The sequence below is a fragment of the Limulus polyphemus genome, unplaced genomic scaffold, assembly GCF_000517525.1.
Source record: "Limulus polyphemus unplaced genomic scaffold, Limulus_polyphemus-2.1.2 Scaffold292, whole genome shotgun sequence".
NCBI lineage: Eukaryota > Metazoa > Arthropoda > Merostomata > Xiphosura > Limulidae > Limulus > Limulus polyphemus.
The window spans coordinates 115,533-122,336 of NW_013665902.1; positions in this window are offsets into that span (position 1 = coordinate 115,533).

The following is a 6,804-nucleotide window of genomic DNA, read 5'->3' on the forward strand; positions in this document are numbered from 1 at the left end:
ATATATATCTTATTTTTAACCGATGAAGAAAACAGAGCTACCAAACCTTAGATCATTATTTGATAGACGTTTAGATGTACGTGAGCCCGTTTATAATTGGCGATTTGCTGGACCGATTCTCACCAAACCTGGCATGCACCATTAACGCTACTCGGAAAATGACATATGGGGATAGTCATTCGGATTTGATGGTTTATGTCATACTGAGAGTCACTATGTCTTCCCTATGCGTTGAGTGAGTACGTCAGATAGTAATAAATAAACTAGTACATAAAGTGTTTTTAATCTAGTTTTAAGGGCTTTGATTCGAATTTCCTGTCATCCCAAAAGGTTTTATTAGCTCCAACTTATCTTTGCTGACAAATAATTCTAAAAATATAAACTATGTGATGTATAAAACGCTTTAAACTTCTTATATTGCATAATAGCCTGAAACCATTCTACATACAAAATTAAAACGCACTCACGTTTTACGATTACAATGTATATACACTCTCTGGAAGTGACACGTGCTTCGAGTTTGCTGCCTGCGAAACTTGTTAGAAAATAGAACGACGCGGAACTCGAATCTTTTTAAAAAAAAACAGCAACTTATATTGAGATTTTCAACTTCCACGTCTAGGTGTGTATATATTTTTTTTTCACAAACAGTGTGATGTAAAACCATTGTTTTTCATAATTCATAGTTTTAAGTGCAGTTTCAGGAATATGAATAGTATGAAGAAAATTATAATTTTATTGAAGGTGTTAGCAGGTGGATCATTTGTTGGAGACGGCGTTTCGATACACTTATATTTACCTGTAGAAGATCCACGAAAGTATATTAAAACGTCGTCACGAACAAAAATAATCTTCGAGCAGATTGTTCCTTTCAAATTCAAAACACTTATCTTATTTAACCGGTTACGATAATTTATTAATAAGATACTATTTCTAGCTACCGCTGACGAAAAACACATAAAAGAAAACAATAACGGAGCGAACAAACATAAAATGATCTCATCAAATAAAGGAGCGAACAATACATAAAAAGATCTCCCCAGTTTGCCCCTCATGGAGAAATGTCCACCTTTCAATAAGGTTCTGTAGTAGCTTTTAATAAAGTTACTCTGATGTATTTTAACTTAATCACTCTGGTTGACTACTACAGTATTTTTAATGCAGTCACTCTGGTTGTATATGCAGTATTTTTAATGTAGTCACTCTGGTTGTATATGCAGTATTTTTAATGTAGTCACTCTGGTTGTATATGCAGTATTTTTAATGTAGTCACTCTGGTTGTCTAGTGCAGTACTTTTAATGTAGTCACTCTGGTTGTCTAGTGCAGTACTTTTAATATAGTTACACTGGTTGCTTGTTGCAATTATTTATTATCTATTTCAATCAAGCATTTCGGAAAATGGTTTATTTCTGAATTTATTGCTTCCTTTCGAAATTAGATGATTCTGCATTTTTTTTTTTTGTTGTTGTGTATGATTATGTGTGAATTTGTGACATCCTGCTGAAATTTTGAGGGCTATATTTTATTTGCAATAACTTAATAACTCCACGAATACAATTACACATTGAAAACTTGTATAAGTCTGTTCGTAACTGCTATTCACCCTGGTATCACATTGGCGTAAAATAAAGCACTTATCTAAGGTAGTCTATTCCTGTTAGAAAACACCAGTGTGCGATAAGTTTCAGTTTTGGCCGAGAAACCTTCCCAACTAATACCACACTGCTCTCAACCTCGTAAAACCACGTTGGGTTGAATGTTAAGAACAATATAAATAATTAATAATTACGAACGTTTCTGGTATAGTCCCACCTCAGTGTGTATAGCGCCAGTGAAATGATTCATCAGTTAATACGTACTGATGCGTTGACAGCTGGTTGATTAATATCAACACCTATATATTTATAGAAGTTTCGAAACTTACTCTTGATCTTAATTAGTTGATTGAGATTTAGGCGGTTCCTCGTTTGATGTTATATAGATCCACAAAGATTCTTCTGGTTACTTGCAAGAATCTATTAGTTTAATTAATTTTGCCTGTTAGGAACTGTTAGTTTCTTAAATATTATTTTACGCATGACTATTACAGGCTGTCTATTACGTTTATCATGTAGAGATTTGTAGAAAATTGATTGGTAAGTTATAATCCAGACAGACTTGACTTCTATTCTCGCGAGTAGCTTTCGTCTCAGATCTATGACTAGTTACTTTTTGTGGACAATATATATTTATATGAAACTGCTATGACTCAAAACCTCCTGGAAATAGAACCTAAAATAATATAATTTTCAGCAAATATGAAATTTCAATTTAACTAAGTGTGTGCATGTATGTATATACACACATAACATACAAGACACGTGTGAGAAACCTAAGCCACCGAAACACACAAAACATAAACAAATACAACTTCCTAACAACACACAAGTAAAACAAGCGATACAATATAAATAAAAAAATTTAAATCCTACATTTACAGCATCGATGCAACATGATAGCCATTGAATGCCCCCTAGCGGCACAGCGACATGCCTGCGGACTTACCCGTGGTGGGCAGAGCACAGATAGCCCGTGGTGTAGCTTTGTGCTACACTAAAAACCAAATCGATTGGATATACTTAGAGGATACCTGCCATCTCGGGCTTGTCTTCAAATGATGTTATGCTACAGCAATAAAAGAACACACACAATATTATGAGTAGTGTGGTTACTGAAAAACCACAGTAAATGGAACAAACTATTAGAAGTTAGAGAAACTAAACTGGTGTATTTACGTGTTTTACACTCACTAAAAAGAAACCTATCATTCTTTGGGTATTTTAATCCGCCACAATTCAATTCTTCGTATTGTTATCTTACACTGGGCAGCTGGTACATAATTGAATAATTAGAGTTGTTTAAACATTTGTTTAACAACAAGTTAAAGTTTGGAATGGTCTATTCTTTCTTTTTAGTGAGTGTAAAACACGTAAATACACCAGATTGCTTTTCGATACCTCACTAGTATGAAGGCTTGGTTTGGTCTGATATTTCATTGGTGGTAGTGTCCAGGGTCACTGATGAGGAGTAGAATTCTCCGAAACAAGTCTGGCTCATAGACACACACCCCAATGAAAGAAAAGACCATTCCAAGCTTTAACTTGTTGTTAAACAAATATTTAAACAGCTCTACTTATTCAAATAGAGAAACTAGTTTCAACATAATCGTGCATCCTTTAAGTCTCATCTTTTCTTCTGGCAGGAAAGTTGTTTTAGGCCACTTTAAGCTAAAACACGTTCAAAACAAAGTTTTCAATACAGTTTACTGTCTAATGTTTTATCATGTCACTGCTTGCTCTTGCTTATAAATACTCACTACAAAAGTGAACTTTTACCCCATGAAAATAATAGCGTTGTAACGTCAAAAATATTAAAACTGATTCATGGAATATATATAAGGTTTTGAAACATCTATATATGTCGGAAAATACTCATTTATACTTTGAATGTTGTACGTGATCATTTCTCACTATTGAAATAAATCTATTAGATTTCGTGCTAACTGCACCAGTTTCCATAGAAACGTTGAAATACATCATTATAGGCTGTTCTGGGTACCTATAGACTAAAACCATAACTTAGTTCGCTGGAAACATATTGTGATAGACAGATATTTAATTAATCTCTTGCTTCTCGTGAGTTTTTAAAACATTTTTATTGTTGTATTTCCATCCTAGAAAAGGCTTAGCTATTGACTGAAAATGTTATAGTTAAACTCAAATTCATTTTAATTGGGCTGTTATTGGATGATCATTTGTAGATAACTACTATTGGTCGAAGGCTCCTTTTTTTTTTACATTGCATAAGCCCATAATACTTAATATTATTAACGAAGCTTTTCTTAACGTCAAAACATTGTCTTAAAAATGTTACCAGAGACTAGCGTGATAGAAATAATGCTCATTATAAGCTAGAGACAGTCTATTTATGACGTCACACTTTGTTTTACATCGTTTCAATTTCAGCTCGTGTGATAACATGTTTGCATCATATATGATGATGCCAGACTAAGCCGGGGCCCTCGTATTTCTTTTCGGAAAAAGTAATTGCATCTTATTATCATTACTTCTTCTTTTTTTGTTGAAAAATGTATTCCAAAACCTCTACTTTTAAAGGACTCGTTTTCTGTAAACAATTCAAGAAGACGTTTTTATCAGAATTCATTGACTTATATTTATAGAATTATAAAGCTTTAAAACACAAGAAAAATTCAAACTTATTAAAGAAATGTCTGATCAACGAAATCCCACTCTATCCCTTATTCAAAGCTATCACGCTTACTTGATAATCTTCCCTTGCCCTGAACTATGGATGTCATATGCGCTGCTATTGATAGATTTAATTCGTTCTCGTCTATTTACCGTCCATGTTTGATTGTAAGATTTTTTTTGTTAGAACTGTCGTCGATAGTCCTTGTAAAGAGTAAGCATGGTCAAAGCATCATTGTTATATATAAATCATAAAATATTTCTTATTCCCAAATCTGTCCCTTTTCTAACTGTACATTGTTTCTTTGTAGTGAACTACTAATAATATAAATAAAGTATAGAAAATGGCATATTTAATATATCCACTGCAACATATAAGTGATTGTTTATAGTGTACAAAATATTCGTATAAATACAAGAAACTACAAGGAAAGGATATAATAAATAACTTAGTATTCCGAAAATTGTTTAATCTCAAAGTCTAAGTTCAAGGAAGGTCCAGTTCAATCTACACTTTGATCAACGTGTGTTATTGGATTATACTAGCTTTGGAGAATTCCACTCCTCATCAGTAACCCTGAACACAAGTTCTGTAATAACAGACTTGTTATGCAACTACAGAATCGTTCTGCAATAACTACAGAGTTATGATGTGACAATTACAGAATTGTTCTGTAATAATTACAGGGTTGTTATGCAACAACTACTCATTTTTTCTGTAATAACTACTGAGTTGCTATGCAACAGCTACTCATTTTTTCTGTAATAACTACTGAGTTGCTATGCAACAGCTACTCATTTTTTCTGTAATAACTACTGAGTTGCTATGCAACAGCTACTCATTTTTTCTGTAATAACTACTGAGTTCCTATGCAACAGCTACTCATTGTTTCTGTAATAACTACTGAGTTGCTATGCAATGGCTACAGAGTTGTTAATAGTTACACTAAAGACTAATTTGTTATAATACTTACCTTGAATAGTCGTTCTCTTTGTAGAACAAAGACTCTGAAAAGCTTTATATTTTCTACTTATTCGCAAGTATAGTACAATAAAGCTTATTTTATGTCATCTCGAGAAGCACACTTGGAGACTTTTCTTTCGCTGTAAGTTCAGTAAAAAGAAAAAGCAAAAAAAAAAATAATTAATTGCTTGTATGTCAAACACCAACGTGCAGAGGACATTCAGAGAGTAGGGGCTCATTGACAAAAAGGGCACTTCTCAAGCATGGTAAAGCAATACTTTCTTTGGGGGAAGGGATGTGTTAGGGGAGATTATGAGACCTATTGATTGTTTCTGGTATACACATGTAATTAGGTGTGTCTTTTAGTAGTTGTGGACATTTTTAATGACCAAGAAAAAAGGCACTTTGGAGGCGTAAGAGCAGAAAGGCAGGGGCTTGAGCCCGCACAGTCGCCCTCCTTTGCACATCACTGATGTCAACTATTTAAGAAAGCATCCTAGAACTTGTCTATGTAAACTTTGGTAGCTAATTTATGTTTTACGAGTTTAAATATTAAATATTTTATGTTAAACTGTTTGTAAACTCTTCGGATGTAATGAAAGGAGAATCCCTTCTAATGCCCAAAACATTCCGTAGTAACATCAAATGAAAACTATAAATCTGAAAATGGCATAAATTTTCTTTTAAGGACGGAATCTAAGAGGTGCGGTTTTGTTTCACAATTCTAGTATTAAAATCTTGAGGGGAGCATTTCCCCATTACTGGTAATCGCAAGAAATTTCTCAAGCAAATAGCAAAATTATCTAATTTAGATTCATTGCCAGTTGTAACGTTGGTGATAATATGTATCTTTCTAAGACATCATGGTGAGTGTTTATCAAGTCTCAGAAGCTCTTACAGGCAACTCCTGAATCGTAGCTATACCGGTGCATAAACTCGTGGACTGTTAGATGAATATTCTCAAGCCGATACATCAAATAATGAATTGATACTGAGAGATGACTATCCAAAGTCGGAGCTGTACCGGTGCACAGAATTATGAATTGATAGACGAGTATTCAAAGTCGGAGCTGTACCGGTGCACAGAATTGTGGATTGATAGACGAGTATTCAAAGTCGGAGCTGTACCGGTGCACAAAATTATGGATTGATAGACGAGTATTCAAAGTCGGAGCTGTACCGGTGCACAAAATTATGGATTGGTAGACGAATATTCAAAGTCGGAGTTGTACCGGTACACAAAATTATGGATTAATGATTAGCATTGAAAGATGGAGCTGTATTGGTGCACAAAATTATGGATTAATAGACGAGTATTCCAAGTCGGAGCTGTACCGGTACACAAAATTATGGATTGATAGAAGATTATTTCAAGTTGGAGCTGTATCGGCACACAAAATTATGGATTAAAAGACGAGTATTCCAAGTCGGCGGTAAACCGATACATAAAATTGATGATTCCAAGACTAGTACGCCAAGTCGGAGCTGTATACCGATGTGCGTAAAATTATTAATTGAGAGATGAATTAATGGATTGATGAACAGGCAAGAACGGTTTTATACGTGTAGACTCCCGAACTTATGAAATTCTA